This window comes from Pristiophorus japonicus, chromosome 15, assembly GCF_044704955.1.
Source record: "Pristiophorus japonicus isolate sPriJap1 chromosome 15, sPriJap1.hap1, whole genome shotgun sequence".
Classification (NCBI taxonomy): domain Eukaryota; kingdom Metazoa; phylum Chordata; class Chondrichthyes; family Pristiophoridae; genus Pristiophorus; species Pristiophorus japonicus.
Genome location: NC_091991.1, coordinates 147,337,006 through 147,354,971, shown reverse-complemented (window position 1 = coordinate 147,354,971; position 17,966 = coordinate 147,337,006). Strand labels below are relative to the sequence as shown.

The window sequence follows — 17,966 nt, the reverse complement described above, 5'->3', positions numbered from 1 at the left end:
GGGCCACAACCTTAAGTACTCTGGGATGCAGACCATCAGGCCCCGGGGATTTATCGGTCTTCAATCCCATCAATTTCCCTAACACAATTTCCCGCCTAATAAGGATTTCCTTCAGTTCCCCCTTCTCACTGGACCCTCGGTCCCCTAGTACTTCCGGAAGGTTATTTGTGTCTTCCTTCGTGAAGACAGAACCAAAGTATTTGTTCAATTCGTCTGCCATTTCTTTGTTCCCCATTATAAATTCACCTGAATCTGACTGCAAGGGACCTACGTTTGTCTTCACTAATCTTTTTCTCTTCACATATCTATGGAAGCTTTTGCAGTCAGTTATGATGTTCCCGGCAAGTTTCCTCATACTCTATTTTCCCCCTCTTAATTAAACCCTTTGTCCTCCTCTGCTGAATTCTAAATTTCTCCCAGTCCTCAGGTTTGCTGCTTTTTCTGGCCAATTTATATGCCTCTTCCTTGGATTTAACACTAGCCTTAATTTCCCTTGTTAGCCACGGTTGAGCCACCTTCCCCATTTTATTTTTACTCCAGACAGGGATGTACAATTGCTGAAGTTCATCCATGTGATCTTTAAATGTTTGCCATTGCCTATCCAACGTCAACCCTTTCAGTATAATTTGCCAGTCTACTCTAGCCAATTCACGCCTCAAACCATCGAAGTTACCTTTCCTTAAATTCAGGACCCTAGTTTCTGAATTAACTGCGTCACTCTCCATCCTAATAAAGAATTCTACCATGTTATGGTCACTCTTCCCCAAGGGGCCTCGCACAACAAGATTGCTAATTAGTCCTTTCTCATTACGCATCACCCAGCCTAGGATGGCCAGCTCCCTGGTTGGTTCCTCAACATATTGGTCTAAAAAACCATCCCTAATACACTCCAGGAATTCCTCCTCCACTGCATTGCTACCAGTTTGGTTTGCCCAATCAATATGTAGATTAAAAAGTCACCCATGATAACTACTGTACCTTTATTGCACACATCCCTTATTTCTTGTTTGATGCTGTCCCCAACCTTACTACTACTGTTTGGTGGTCTGTACACAACTCCTACTAGCATTTTCCGCCCCTTGGTATTCCGCAGCTCCACCCATACCGATTCCACATCATCCAAGCTAATGTCCTTTCTTATTATTGCATTAATTTTCTCTTTAAACCAGCAATGCCACCCCACCTCCTTTTCCTTTCTGTCTATCCTTCCTAAATGTTGAATACCCCTGGATGTTGAGTTCCCCAGCCTTGGTCACCCTGTAGCCATGTCTCCGTGATGTCAATTACATCATACCCGTTAACTGCTATCTGCGAAGTTAATTCGTCCACCTTATTCCTAATACTCCTTGCACTGAGGCACAGAGCATTCAGGCTTGTCTTTCTAACACACTTTGCCCCTTTAGAATTTTGCTGTATTATGGCCCTTTTTGCTTTAGGTGTCTCTGTCCTCCACTTTACTTTTCTTCTTTCTATCTTTTGCTTCTGCCCCCATTCTACTTCCCTCTGTCTCCCTGCATAGGTTCCCATCAGAACGTCTCAGAGCACTTTACAGTCAATCATGTACCTTTGGAGTGTAGTTACTGTTGTAATGGAGGAAAGGCTGCAGACAATTTGCACACAGCAAGCTCCTACAAACAAAATTGAGATAATGACCAGATGATCTGTTTGTGATGTTGTCTGATATGGGCCAGGACACCCATGAGAACTCCCCTGCTCTTCGAAATTGTGCCATGAGATCTTTTACATCCCAGATGGGGCCTCAGTTTAACTTCACATTTGAGACAGCACCTCAGACAGTGCACTGGAGTGTCAGCCTTGACTATGGGATCAAGTCTCTGGAGTGGGATTTGAACCCGTGACCTTCTGACTCAGAGCCGGGAGGGCTACCCACTGGGTCGTGGCTGATGCTGCACAGCTGGCCAGAGTGCTCCTGGGTGACGGAGGGGAGGGGACAAACACAGCTGGGATTCTCACCACGAATCACAATTCAGTAACCTGTGCTGAAACATATACTTTGAAAATTAACCCTGTTAACTGATTAAAATGTAAAGCTGTGGAAGTTTGCAGCTTATGTTGTGGGACAGTTAGCTGCAGTTGTGCAAAGCTATGTCGCCTCAGTGACGGCACTTGGCTATGTTGTAATATATACTAAATATATCCTTTGGCGCAATTGTGGAAAGCTGCCCAGTGTCAGTGGGAAGAGACAAGAGATTGAGACCGATGATAAGAGGGCAGAAAGGAAGAAGAGACTAAGGAGATGGGTGGGAGGGTGCCAGTCGAAACAGATTGAGGGATTAAGGGCAAAATTGAGGGATTTTATCGAAGAGAGTGAACAGCAAGGAATGAAGTCCATGTAGATCGGAAGGAATGGCAAGAGACCAAAGGGCCGAAATTCACCACCGCCGGAAATGGGGCGCACTTACCATGTTTCAGCTGTTTTCACCGCTGAAAACGGTGGCCTCTTGCGCAAAATTCGGCTGTCTTTTTTTTCCAGCGAGAAGGAAGTCGGTCATAATGGGAGCGGAAGTGGAGGTGGGAGCACAGTGTCCGTCAAACTGGGAGCGGAAATGGCCGCTGCCGGTCATCACGCATGGTGCGTCACCACGTCTCTCCCCTTCACTTAAAGGGGAGAGCAGCTGTGAGCTCGATAATTCGTTTAGTTCGGTACACTGGGCCACCAGGGAGAGTTTTGGCCGGGCCAGTGGCCTGAGACCCAAGAGCGGTGAATTTTGAGAGTGGCGGCCAGTCAACAAAAAAAGATCGGCGGCCAATCGACACCGCCTCGTGGCCGTCGCTTGCTGGCCGTAAAGGCCTTATCGGGAGGCTGAATTTCAGCCCCCAAGACTTGAAGACTAAGTATACAAAGAGAGAGATTAGAATTCTGATATTGGTGTAGATAAGTAATGGGGGAGTTGAGTTGAGCCGAGTGAAGCTTATTGGAGGAGTTGAAGGATTGAAAAATCTCCGGAAAGGGTAGCTTCAAATGAAAGTGGCACTTGAGTCTTGAGAAAGGCAAGATTATTTGTGATTGAGGAGTGGCTTTATTACTTCTAAGCAACCTCATATTTACTTGTACATGGAGACAACAATAATTTCCATCAGGAACCTTTGAACTCCACATTTGGAACCAATGACGGTCTGACAGTCAATAGTGATAGTGCACAGCAGTTCAGGAAGTAACACGTGACCGGAGTAAACCTCCAACGGCCTCTCCATACTCTGATTATAAATATCTCATTGCACAAATATCCCCAAAGTCTTTTTATGAAACGAAAGCACTGAGATTGTACTTCACAGTTCCATTTCTCAATCTCGTTTGCTTGCATTTTGGTGGGAGTATTCACGTTCTCACAGGACAGAACCTTGTACGTGTGGTTTCATGCACACACCATTGCTGAGATTATTTGTTGCCATGCAAGATGTGGTTACCACACAATTTGCAAGGAAGTGGCCAACTGTGTCAAGTTTATAGTAAGGATTTTGTGTTGTACTCCAAGAACCCGGTCCAGGATCTGCCCACAAGCCTATTTGTAAAGCTCAGGGCACCTCTGGGCCATGCAAGGGAAAGATCAGCTAGAATTCCCACTCCCGATCGCTGAGCCTGCTGGAAAATGTATACATGATGAGAGTTTGTTGAAAATATAGTCTGACTTGGTTGCAAGGCTTTCCAAGATGAACGACGCACTAATCGTCTTGGTTTAAACATGCTGAGTGGCAACTTGGGCGAGGTCCTGTCTGTGGAACCATACCTCAAGCACGAGGGAAGGGGAGAAAACTTGGTGAGGCAAAAAGAATCCATGCATAGTTTGGGGAAATAGTCCATGGCCAAGTTGTACTAGATTCTCCCAACAGCTCAGCTGGTTAAAGCAGTGAGTTACTGAGTTGTCCAGACCAGGAAGGTCTTGGATTGAATCCATGGTCTCTGCAAGTTAACTGATCTCATTCAGGCCAACAGTAGTGGTACTTCAATTAGCCTCAGTGTCCCGGTTCCAGAGAGAATCAGCAGGGGCTGCCACTTTTAATTGTTATCCCGTGTTCCCTGCCGGAAGAGTGTATGCCTGGACATTGGGATGGGCTCTTCATTAATGGGATGATGTTAGGAACTGAAGTATACTGTCATCAGAGACATGCTCCTCACTTACAACCATTGCATGCATATAATGGATGACTGGGTACAGCTGAAATGATCTTCTCCATTCACTCGTCTTCTGACACTCACTATCTAGACTGTTGTTAAGTGGTTAAATGTCAGCTGTGGCTCAGTGGGTAGCACCCTCATCTCAGTCAGAAGGTTGTGGGTTCAAGTCCCAATCCAGAGACTGGAGCACAAAAAAATCTAGGCCGACACTCCAGGGCAGTACTGAGGGAGTGCTGCACTGTTGGAGGTGCCGTCTTTCGGATGAGACGTTAAATCGAGGCCCCGTCTACCTTCTCAGGTGGACATAAAAGATCCCATGGCACTTCAAAGAAGAGCACAACATAATCCCCGGTGCCCTGGCCAGTAATTAACCCCCAATGACCATCACTCAAAACAGATTATCTGATCAACAGTACATTGCTGTTTGTGGGAGCTTGCTGTGTGCATGTTGGCTGCCGTGTTTTCTACATTACAACAGTGACTACACTTCAAAAAGTACTTAATTGGCTGTAAATCACTTTGGGACATTCACTGGTCATGAAAGGTGCTATATAAATGCAAGTCTTTCTTTCCTTTTAGGCTCACGTGAAGTACAGCCTCTTGGATCAAATGCCAGACGGCGACTGACACCCATGCAACCGTAGCCCAACAAGGAATAGATATCTTCAGGGGAGCAGGGAGGACGAGAGAAAACTGGCACCAAACAGAGGAAGAAAGAAAAAGACACTACGAAGTGTATCCAGTCTGACGATCAGCAGTCTAGTTATCAGGCTCTTTGGCAATCTGGACGATCTTATATACCCAATTTCCCTGGTAATCCAGCAGCTATACATTTGCCTCTCTGAGTACACCAGTTACTAGTAGTTTTATAGTTATGTGCCTGAGTGATTAACTTCCTTTGCAGGCCTGTAGCTAATAATCCAGCCAGCCATCCTGGCATTTTGGTGTCTTCAATTTTTTTCATGGTTTACTCGATTTAAACTTCTGATCTTTCTGCTAATCAAGAGACTCTAAATCTGTAGAAGAATAGGATTCTAGGTACACTGTCTTGAAACAGAAGAACAGAATAAAACATTTCTTTTTACATTCCCTCCAAGAACTATTTAATGTTTTCAGTGGAATACAGATCCAGATCACCTGAGGTAAACTGGTTACAATTTGAACTACCAAATGTATCCAAGTTGCTAATGCCTATTCTAATTAATAAAGACGAGATGAATGAGATGCAATTTCATTAGGTGAAGTGGTTACTCCAAAATATTCTGTTGTTGTTGTTATGTGTCTATATAACCAATGACTCAACAGTATAGTACAAGCACTCAAATAAATCAGATGTCACTGCCTATCTATAGTGCACAGTAGGTAGAGTAGACACCTCAAGTCACTGGAGAAATACCACCAATGATGTCTCCGCAAGATCCTACAAATCCCCTGGGAGGACAGACGCACCAACATTAGCGTCCTCGACGAGGCCAACATCCCCAGCATCGAAGCACTGACCACACTTGATCAGCTCCGCTGGGCAGGCCACATAGTTTACATGCCAGACACGAGACTCCCAAAGCAAGTGCTCTACTCGGAGCTCCTTCACGGCAAATGAGCCAAAGGTGGCCAGCAGAAACGCTACAGGGACACCCTCAAAGCCTCCGATAAAGTGCAACATCCCTGGGAGTCCTTGGCCAAAGACCGCCCTAAGTGGAGGAAGCACATCCGGGAGGGCGCTGAGCACCTCGAGTCTCATCGCCGAGAGCATGCAGAAATCAAGTGCAGGCAGCGGAAAGAGCGTGCGGCAAACCTGTCCCACCCATCTCTTCCCTCAATGACTATCTGTCCCATCTGTGACAGGAACTGTGGTTCTCGCATTGGACTGTTCAGCCACCTAAGAACTCATGTTAAGAGTGGAAGCAAGTCTTCCTCGACTCCGAGGGACTGCCTATGATGATGACAAGCATTCAAATAAATCGGATGTCACTGCCTATCTTTAGTGCACATTCAAAAGCATTTTTAATAAACCCTACTGAATATTGAACATTAAGGGCAGAGCTGTCAACCCTAGTGGGGGGTTTCTCGTCTGGTTCTGTAATGTATGTGCCCGTGAGCATGCTCACAGGTGCATATGTAACAGGCTCAGTTCCAAAAACATCCTTCCATAGCACAGACATATGGCCATTCTTCATTTGTGAGAGTTGATAGAATCCATCAGCTTGGTATTTGACTACAGCCCTATCCACCAACGTTCATATATGCATACTTCAGGAGGAGTTGTTGGGTAGTGATCAGGAGTCAAAACTCGGATTGATTTTTCCTTCCATGATCAAATGTGTGCTGAGGCCAATTGTAGCAGCATTACCAATACCTTGGACAACAGATATCCTGCGGACTGGGGATTCAATCGGGACTATTTTTGTTCTATACAGTTTAGTTGCTCAATGGATAAATTCACTGGGCCATCAGAAGAGCTTCAACAGATGTTTGGATGAGGGTCTCTTTAATATAATGACGCAGGAAGATCAAGAATAAAGGTTCTCTTCCTGTATTTAAATGTTTCTCTCACTGTCGTCCCCTCCCAGCCCCTTTCCCCAAACTTATTTTTCAAGCACGAATGGTTTAACCAGCAGCAATATAATTTCTAAATATTCAAAACAGCGCAATTTCGAGGAAGCAACAGCCCGCTGCTTTGGTGACAGAAACATAAAGCTGTTGCCAAATAAAACAGCAACATTTTCCTAGATTGGTGGATCAGCCATATTAACATCCTGCCTTTAGCACTTCACACTGGGTTTTTTGGCAGCTTCGGACCTCTGAAGAACCTGGGTCAGGTCAACTTCCAACCTTTAGCTTCCTGCCTGTCGCAGTACAGCTGTACTGTCAGCCTTTCCCACTCTCGTACCATGTAAATACTACCGCTGAGGAAAACATTGCTGGGGACCCGAGCCTGCCAAACTTTATTACTCTGCCCCTGGGTGAGACGTGCAAAAACCAAAACCGAGGACAACCAATTACAGGCACCGCTCCTCATGAAGCTTGAGTGGTCAGACTGATAGCAAGTAAAAACCAGACAGCTCACAGCACACAACTTCCTTTAAAAAATGTACTTCCTCATAAAACCAGCTTCATCACAGTTTGATCCAAATCGAATGTAGCTTTTGGCCAAATTTATTGGGAGGGATATACGAGTCTTTAATTGCTGATTTTAATGTTGCGGTTTGTGTTTATAGGATTTATTTATAACCTTTGTGAAAGCTTCACCAATTTTGTCTTTGCTTTTTGAAAATGAAGTTATAGCATATGGAACCACAATAAATAGCAGAATGAAGTGCGGTTTTAGTTCACGAGTGTGGAAGGTGATACCAAACACCCTTTGCTTCCCACTCAAATGAAACCTATCCATTAGCAATACAATTCGCTCTATTATATAGCTGCTTCTCTGTCGATAGGGAGCAGTAGTCATATATCTGTACATTATAAAAACTTTTCTTGTCGGTCACATCACACTTCCTGAATCACAGGTTTTGATTCAAATAAAGGGAACAAATTAATGACCAAACAGTAAAATTACAAATACAGGAACTGAAACAATTAAATAATCTAAAATGTTTTCAAAAACTTTTTATCCATCATTTGCTTTTTCGTGGATACAAATATCCAGGAGCTGAAAATAAGAGTTATAAAATTACATATTTCACAAAACCATAATTAAACTTGCCTATAAAATTGGCTTTTGTGCCTTTAAGCCCTTTTGTTAGCGATTGTGCTCGGTACACTGTGGTAATGTAGGCAAACACGACAGCTCCAGTTTGCACACAGCAAGGCCCCATAAACAGCAATGAGACAAATGACTAGATAACCTGTTTATTAGTAATCTTGGTTGAGGGATAAATATCAGCCAGGACACCAGGAGAATACCCCCTGCTCCTCTTCAAATAGTGCCATGGGATCTTTTACATCCACCTGAGGGTAGATAGGACCTCTTTCAAATATATACATACACACTGTGCGACTGGTTCAGTTCTGTGTATGAAAGCCAATTATTTTTTAATTCAAACAGCAAGTTATTTAACTCCAACATGTCTTGGCAACTGGTCAGAGAGTACTTAAGTGGCTGAAATTTACATTGAATTGAAATGGCAGCAGAATACAGCCTAGCCAAATTTTTACTGATCCAACTGGAATCTTCACAAAAATACAGGATGGATGAGCAAGTTCCTATTAGGAAATATTACCAGAAAGAAAAGGACTCATCTTCAAAAGCTGGAGAATTGAATTTCTACTGTATTGATCCTATATATTCACTTGTTTATCATTTAAAATATATTTTAAATTAGTTCAAGATGTTTCTACTCGTGAGGGAAACAAGAATAGGGACCAAAAATACAAGATGGTTACTAATAAATCCAAGAGAGAATTCAGGAGAAACATTTTTACCCAGAGGGTGGTAGCACGTGGAATTCACTACCACATGGCTTAGTGGGTATGGTAGCATTGTGGTTATGTTACTGGACCAATAATCCAGAGATCTGGACCCAAGTTCAAATCCCACCTGGGGGAATTTAAATTAAATTAAATTAATCTGGAATGAAAAGCTAGTATCAGTCATGGTGACCATGAAACTGCTGGAGTCATAAAAACCCATCTGGTTTACTAATGTCCTTTAGGGAAGGAAATCTGCTGTCCTTCCCTAATATGGAGTACATGTAACTCCAGACCCACAGCAATGTGTTTGACTCTGAACTGCCCTCTAGCTTAGCAAGCCAGGTGTATTCAAAACGGCAGCTCGTCACCACCTTCTCGAGGGCAATTAGGGATGGGCAATACATGCTGGCCTTGCTGGCGATGCCCACGTCCTGTGAAGGATTTCTTTTTAAGTTGAGGCAAATAGCATAGGTGCATTTAAGAGGAAGCTAGATAAACACATAAGGGGGAAAGGAAAAAATGGCTTTGATAGAGGTTAGAGGAAGAAGGGTAATTGAAGCTCGTGTGAAGCATAAACATCAGCATGGACCTGTTGGGCAGAATGGCCTGTTTCTGCACTGTAAATACTATGTAACATTAAAATCAGGTCTACTAAGATGTTCTACTGCTTTTGAAGATAAGGGAACAATCTTATGAAAGCAAAAGATAGTAACTATTGGCTTAAATCAATTAAAAGTTGTTCCAGGAATGTAGGAACAGGAGGTCATTCAGCCTCTCAAGCCTTTTCTGCTATTCAATTAGATCACTGCTGATCTGTATCTTAACTCCATCTTGCTTCTGTAACTCTTAATATTCTTAACAGTAACCCTTAACACTTATTCTATTTTTTATCTTGGGCTTACTACTGAAAGCATATCTAGCTATCAAGGCTAATGATATTTGCAGAAGTTATAGGAAGTTGAGACTCACCAAGGAGATTGATACAGAAGTTGAAATACCAAGTGTAGAACAGACCTAAAACTGTAACACTGCCCTCTCCCCTGTCTATATCCCAGTAATCTCACCCTTTTGCAAAACTATAGCCTCTGACTCACCATGAGCTATGCCACAGGACATCCACAAGTATATTTTAATTTTGAACTAGATTCACGCTATATTTTGCTATCAATGCTGTGGTTTCCTGTTTTGTATACCCCAATTTTGTTTTTTTGTACTGTACTATATATATATATATATATATATATATATATATATATATATATTTATTTTAGGCGTTTTAGTATGTTGTGCACAAAGCTGGCAGTGGGCAGTCGCCTTTAAAATACAATGCTGCTGTCTGACAGATTTGTTGCAAAGCTACTGTGAAAGAGTTCTAGTAAATAAAGACTTGCATTTATATAGTGCCTTTCATGATCTCAGGTCGTCCCAACGTGCTTTACAGCCAATGAAGTACTGTTGAAGTGTATTCACTGTTGTAATACAGGAAACGTGGCAACCAATTTGCACACAGTAGCTCCCACAAACAGCAATGTGATAATGACCAGAGATGGGAGTTCCTGGCCAAAGACTGCCCTAAGTGGAGGAAGAGCATCCGGGAGGGCGCTGAGCATCTCGAATCACATCGCCGAGAGCATGCAGAAAACAAGCGCAGGCAACAGAAGGAGCGTGCGGCAAACCAGACTCCCCACCCACCCTTTCCTTCGGCGACTGTCTATCCTACCTGTGACAGAGACTCTAATTTACGAATTGGACTGTTCAGTCACCTGAGAACTCACTTTTGGAGTGGAAGCAAGTCTTCCTCGATTTCGAGGGACTGCCTATGATTGGCCAAGACTCCAGGGGTAACTCCCCTCCTTTTCGTCGAAATAGTTCCATGGGTCTTTTACGTCTGCCTGAGAGAGCAGACAGGGCCTCAGTTTAACATGTCATCCAAAAGACGGCACCTCAGACAACATGAGCCTAGATTTTGTGTTCAAGTCCCTGGACTGGGACCCACAATCTTCTGACTCAGGAGGCGAGAGTGCTACCCACTGAGCCGCAGCTGACACTATGAAACATATGCAGCCGACAGTGTGTGGCCCTTTTAAAATGACAGTCTTATTTTCTGAGAGATTTCTGGAATGCATTGCGTGCAGCTAGCGTTGACAGCTATTTGAACTGAGCGAATGTTTTATCATTCGAGTGGAAATTATTTTTTTTTACATGAACACCTGTATAATTATAAAACTTCTACAACCTCAGGCTGCATTTAAGATACCACATCAGCATCAATGGAGAGCAGTTTTGGATGTGCACGGACACAACAATGTCAGTATAACTCAGCTGTCAGGGTCCTGATCTGATACCCAAATGCATACCAGTTTGAGTTTGCATCAGACGTTGTATAACTCCAGCCTGGTGCGATGCTGCAGTTTAAGAATGTTTGTGTAGTCACTGGAATGCCTAGGCACTTTTGAAACTTTATAAAATGTTATGGGAAAAGAGGCTTCCTACCTGCCTGACATAACAAATTAGCTACTGGAGAGAGGCTGCTTGTACAAAGCTTTTGTGGCTGGCTTTACTGCAACCTGCATAGATGCATAGCTAATAGTATAACTCTGATCTGCTGGATGCACAGTATATAGATACCAGTATCTGCAGTATAAGTGTAGCCTTAGGTATTACATGAGAGAACATAACAAGCAAGTAGTTCACAGAAATAACAGACAATTTCAATTTCAGCTAGTTATAACTAGTCTAAATACCAGAATGCCATTAAGTTTTGAAGTGCACAAGCTAATTCATTCTGAAATGTAACCAGCTCATATTAAAGAAACCCAAGCTGACTTTTTTCTCTTTGTAAACGAAGTGTCAACTAACTTCGTTAAAACCACCAACGTTAAAACCTTCTTTCCAGTTCTCCCGACACGCAGCTTGCTTCCTTTTTATAACGGTTGACGTTTACATATATACCGCAACTAAACCACACTAATATCTCGAAAATCAAACATAGCTAGAGTCAAGTAGAAACTTATCAAAACTAAAGGAAACCTACTGTTCCAGAATTAGAAAAACTCGAGTTTAAAACACTTTCACAAACTTAAATTCTCATTTTATCCATCACTGCTTTAAAACAACTTGCAGATACAAGTTAGCATTACAATATTTAAAGCTCCCATTACATCTTTATTGGATGGCCATTTGAGCCCCTCTGTCCCAGGAAATGTGATCAGAGTGAGCTGATAATTGTACAGCAATTATCTGTGGAGACTGACTGATGAGAAGAAAACTCTAACTTTCAAAATTAACAAGCTTTTAGGTATTGTTGTCAGGGGAGTACTAACAATGTGTGAACAGTTCTCATTGCATTGTTAGTTAGGTTGGTATGAACACTGCTAACTGATTAAACTCAGACAGTCTCAATTACCGTTGGAATGCTGTGCCAGGGAGCCAAGACCAAAAGGTAACCGTTAACAAATGCGCAAATTATTTGCAATGTTGATTAGATTATAGTAAAGTCCACTGATTTATGGGTAGCCCAGGCTGCGGCCTAGGGTTGACTTTGTAACTATTGTAGACAGTTACAGATTTTGTCTGCCCATCGCCCCTGGGATGGGGAATCAGTATACAGCTGCTGTCTCCCTGCTACAGGCACGCTTCACCTTGTTGCAGAAAAAAAAAACTACCAGTCTGGATCACCTGAATGAATATACAAGTCAAACTCAGCTACTGGAGTGGATCTTAAATATATTGCTGTAGTTTATGACAAATGAGGGATGTCCTGTATGTTGACGCCAGTGCTGGAGTATGTGTTTTCCCCTTTTTAAAATCATGTGAGCATTACATTCAAGACCTCCTGAGTCAGATACAGCACTGGTTGGATGCAGAATAAGGCTCTCTCTTGCTTTAGCTCAATAATGCCTCAGCGACCACCCTTGCTACACAGGTGTGCCATTTCCACTGCCAGCTACTCTTTTAACTGGAGTATGATTGCCAATTTAATGCCCCATTATGGCAGTTTTGTTCTATAGATTTACACTCGCTAGGAATTTCAGTGAGATTTCCCATGCTGTTTTCATTTAGGACCCTTGTAGTCAGCAAATTCAGAGAGGATAACTTCATCACAGCAACCTGGACTGAAGTTGAATTTGAACCCAAGTGCAGAGATGAAACAGTGGTGTTCTCAACCACTCAGCTCCTCACATGCCATTTTATGTTCAGTATTTACTGAATCCTATCTCCACACTCCTTCTGTAAAATAGTACTGGGTACAGTTATAAAATGTTACTCTCTGGTCACATAAATGATAACCAAAATCAAAATGTACATTAATATCAAGGAGACACTGATAATATATTGTAGTCAATTCAGATAAGTCACCAAAGTAGTTAATTTCAGTATTTTAGCCTTGAACAGCTGGCAATCCAAAAGGGTATAGTTACATTGCTGATAATAGCTGGATCCAGTAACCAATAGTTATTCCAATTAGTACGCTACTGAATACAATATGTTCCTGGAGAACTACCAATTTCTTTCTGATAAACAGCTTAGAATAAATTACCAGGTAACATGCCCCCACCCCCCTCCATCTCATACACTAAAGTACTCAGAATTTGCTCTTGTTAGAGCATTGCAGAAAAGTACAGCACTAATACTACTTCCTCTCCACAGCTTTGTAATTCCAGCCAAGTTTAATCTAGGATACTAGAGCACTGTACAGAAACTGAACAATGGAATGCTCATTTTAAAGTTTCTTGGTGAACTATTGTGAACAGCCCTCAAATGTCACGCAGGAGACAAACTCAAACAGCACACTCACTTATCACATGCAGCGTTCAATCTGAAATATCTACTTGTACAATGAAGTTTAGCCTAGGCACACACACACACACACAATGTAAAGCACCACATCTACTGTCTGCATTTCTACCTCAAAACCCCTCATTAAACAGCACATGTGCCATCAACAAACACAACTACCTAGCAGTACAAGCAGCTTCTCTTCAACATTCGATCAACTTTAAGTAAGTATGGGCAGAACTTACCTTCTTTAAGATCGGGCTCTTCTCCCTTGTAGACTTTACAGGAGGTATAATGTAATATTGCCACTATTTGCTTTCAGAAGTGAAACGGAGTGTCTCTAAGCAGTGTGCAAACACAGGAAAGCTGCAACAGGAAGCACAGTGCTACGACACTATTTGCACTCCAGAGGAAGTGGGAGAGCGTGTGGGGACTTCAACAATAGCATGTAACCCTATGTCAAAATCTCATTAAATGACAGGCTCCTATTTAAGAGAGGAGGCAGCATATGGTAGAATCCTGAAAATTTGCTTCAGTACAAACAGCCACTCGGCAAATTAATGTTTAGATCAGCAATTCAGGTCATTTTTTAAAAACAGAACTACACCATCAAACCTCTATTTAGGAAATTAAAGTGGTTTTAGAATGATAGCTTTCCCTACTTCAGCTTAATCAAGAGATCACCACAGGAAGTAGCATGGATCCTCAACCTTTGAATGGAAAAGCCTGTTTTACTGTTTTGTTCTCCTTCCATCTTTCACTCTCCGTGGAGAGTCTTTAGGAAACTATGGGATGCCCACACATCTTTTTTCATATGCAAATGCAAGTTGGTTTCCGCTGAAACTCTGCTGTCCCTTTTTGCCTGATAATGATTAAAGTCATGGGGCTGTGTAAATGAGAATTCGCTTCCAGAAGCTGCAGAATGGCAAAATGCTCGGACAATCTGACCGGCAAGAAATTCTGCCAGGAAAAAAAAATCATCTCGAGCCTCACATCTTGTTTTAATATAACGTCGAACATTTCCTGTTAATGATTAATGCTGGAAGGAGCAGACTCCACAAAGAATGACAACCGCTCATAGGTGCTTGAGCAAAAATGCGGCATGTGAAGAAGATTAAGCCAAATTATTTCTTGTACATTAACTCAGTTTTGGCGGGTTCTTTTCGCCATCAGTAAAAAATGTGACTGTTAGGGCAAACGCAGCTAGGGTTAAAATGAGAGATGTTTGGAACATCTGAAATCTTTTTGCCATTGTACTGTTAACTGTATTCAATTATGTTTCACATTACAAGGTCACAATGCTTTTCAGAACAAGATTGCTTCAGTGCAATTGGTTGGAATCACTTTAGTTAAAGCTTAAAAACTGTACAGGGGATGAGCTGACATTTTCAATGAATCCCTCCCCCCCCCCCCTCAATAAATCCCTTTTAAGTATTGAGCTCCAATTTATGTGGCTAAATGCTAGTTAACTGCCTACAGATGAATGAGGGATATGTATAAATGGTCAACAAAATGTATAAATTGTACCACTGTGCTGATTGCCTTTACAAATGATACAAGTTATTATACTGCAATATAACAATGATAATTCTGGTAACCACTGTAAAATGCAACTTATCACGACGCTGGTTTGCTTTCATTGTCTGCATAAAAAGTTCTCTTATCCTTTCAGCTAAAATGGAATGTAAGATAGTAATAAGAAACCATGGCCACGCGGACAACATTGAGGCAACCCAGGGAGCAGCAACAAGTAACTTGGTTTCTGTCCTTTCCATTTGCGTCTTTGCTAGCCTCTAGTCCTCGGAGGACTAGAGGCTAGCAAGGACGCAAATGGAAAGTTAAATACAAACCTTGTTAGGGATGTACGATAAAGATGAAAATGATAAGTCCGACTTGAAGAAAGACAGAAAGACAGAGTTGCATTTATATAGCACCTTTCACGACCACCGAACGTCCCAAAGCTCTTTACAGCCAATTGAGTCCTTTTTCAGGTATAGTAATGTAGGAAACACTACTGTTGTAATGTAGGAAACGCGGCAGCCAATTTTGCACAGCAAGCTCCCACAAACAGCAATGTGATAATGACCAAATAATCTGTTGTGTTATGTTGATTGAGGGATAAATATTGGCACCAAGGATAACTCCCCTACTCCTCTTCAAAATAGTGCCATGGGATCTTTTACGTCCACCTGAGAGCAGCCACCTTAGTTTGTCTCACCCGAAAGACTGCACCTCCGACCGTGCAGCACTCCCTCAGTACTGCACTAGAATTTCAGCTTAGAATTTTGTGCTGGAGTGGGACTTGAAGCTACAACCTTTTGACTGAGCCACAGCTGACACTGTCAAATATACCGGAGAGCCTAGAAGTTACTACGAACATTTAAACCCGCTTGTATGATTTTCCTCTGAAAGCAAAATACTGCGGATGCTGGAAATCTGAAATAAACACAGAAAATGCTGGAAATACTCAGCAGGTCAGACAGCATCTGTGGAGAGAAACAAGAGTTAACAGTTTCGGTTGATGTTCTGATGAAAGGTCATTGACCTGAAATGTTAACTCTGTTTCTCTCTCCACAGATGCTGCCTGACCTGTTGAGTGTTTTCAGCATTTTCTATGTTTATATGACGTTCCTCTGGTCTGCAGTTTATCAGGAAAGACTAAACAGGCTGGGGTTCTTCTCTCTAGAAAAGAGAAGGCTGGGTGGTGACCTGATAAGAGGTCTTTAAAATTATAAAGGTGGTTTGCTAGGGTAGACATAGTGAAGATGTTTCCACTTGTGGAGTCCAAAACTAGGGGCCCAAGTTTCCACATGATTTGCGCCTGATTTTTAGGAGCAACTGGTGGAGAACGGACTATCTTAGAAATCGCAATTCTCCACAGTTTTTTTTCTGCAGTTCTAGTGAGGTAGAACAGTTCTACTTTGGAACAGAATTTTTTCTTCAAAAGGGGGCGTGTCCTGCCACTGACACCCGATTTCAAAGTTTCCACAGTGAAAACGTACTCCAAACTAAAGTAGAATGGAGCCAGTGAAGATTTTTGTAGAACTGAAAAAACCTGTTCTACACATTAAAAAATCAGGCGCAGGTTACAAATTAGGCGTCCAGAACGAGGTGGGGAGGGGGGAGCGGGGGGAAGGGAACTCATTAACTTCTACAATAAATCCTTATTTATACTTCTACAAATATTATACAAATAAATCCAACCTGTATAAACATTTATAAGCCAAGAAAAGATTAAATAAACCATCTTCCTACCTGTGTGAAAGTGCTTCAGGCACGGAGAATTCTGCAGCTGTTGGTGCTGAGCGGGAGGGGGAGGGAGGGGGAGAAAGAGAGAGAGAGGGGGAGGGAGAGAGAGAGAGAGGGGGAGGGAGGAGGTCAGGTCGGATCGAATCCAGTCCGGGAGCGCGGGTCGGGTTGGGTCAGTCGGGTGGGAGCGCGGGAGCGCGGATCAGGTCGGCGGGGGGGGGGGGGGGGGGGGGAAGAGCGGGTGTCGGGTCTGGTCAGCGGGGGGGGGGGGGGGGAAGAGCGAGTGTCGGGTCTGGTCAGCGGGGGCGGGGGGAGCAGGAGCTGGCCGTGGGAGGAGCCTTATTCATGCAGCCCCAGTGAGGCCATTCGGCCAGGGCTAGGGGCTGCGTGTTTCGGGCCCCTCCCACACAGTTCGGCGCCTGGAGCTACTGCACTTGCGTGCCCACTGTAGCGCGCATGTGCAGAGGTCCAGGCACTGTTCTCAGCGCAGGGACCTGGCTCCGCCCCCCCCCACAGCTCGTGCTGGCTGCGCCGAGGGCCAGAGGACCTGCAAGTAGGTGGAGAATACCGAGGATTTTTTTAGGCGCCGTTTTAGGCGCGAAAAAACGGGCGCCCAGCTCGGAGGGGCGCCCGTTTTTTTTCTTGTGGAAACTTGGGCCCTAGGAGTCATAAATAAAGGATAGTCACCAATAAATCCAATAAGGAATTCAGGATTGGTGAGAATGTGCCGTTCGATATCACAAGGAGTAGTTGAGGCAATTAGCATTTAAGGGGACGCTAGGTAAGTACATGAGGGATAAAGTAATAGAAGCTTATGCTGATTGGGTTAGATGAAAGAGAGTGGGAGGAGGCTCGTGTAGAGCATAAACACCGACATAGACTAGATGGATTGAATGGCCTGTTCTTTGCTGTACTTTCTATGTAATTTTATGTATGTAACCTATTTTATATAATCAAATTACAACTACTTTAAAATAGCAGACTGAGGAATGTCATATGAATGCGTGAAACATCTGGCTGCTAATATTGGAAAAAATAATTTCTAAGCTGTATCGTTGTAAGTGTAATAGTAAAATACCAATGTTACCGTGGTTCTGCCCTGTGTGAGAATCAATTGCCTGAATGGCACTGTTGGCTAGGGTAGTGAGGAAGGAACCACACAGACCCAAGGTTCTAGCTTCGATCCCCCACACTGTATTGTTTTAGTTGATCTGCTGGAGCCTCTAAATCTCAGCGCCCCTGGAATAGGGAGGGAAACATCAACTCGTGTTCCTGCTTCTGGTTACTATCCAGTGACTCCTAGTATACGTGAGTGTGTGTGAACATTGGATGAGCAAAGGATTGAGTTGGATTCCTCCCCAGTCCCATTTCATCCCAATCAGTCGAA

At 43.1% G+C, this 17,966-nt stretch overlaps 1 protein-coding gene across 4 annotated transcripts in view; it reads right to left on the bottom strand.

Annotated features, from left to right (window-relative positions):
• septin12 (septin 12) overlaps positions 1 to 17,966 on the bottom strand; it is a 429,590-nt gene that overhangs the window by 209,489 nt on the left and 202,135 nt on the right. The window contains exon 1 of one of the 4 annotated variants that reach the window (XM_070901067.1): positions 13,576 to 13,669. The exons of the other annotated variants lie outside the window; for them this stretch is intronic. The gene's annotated coding sequence lies outside the window, so the exon portion shown is untranslated. Of the gene's footprint in view, positions 1 to 13,575; positions 13,670 to 17,966 lie in introns of those variants that run through there. 4 annotated transcript variants of the gene reach the window in all.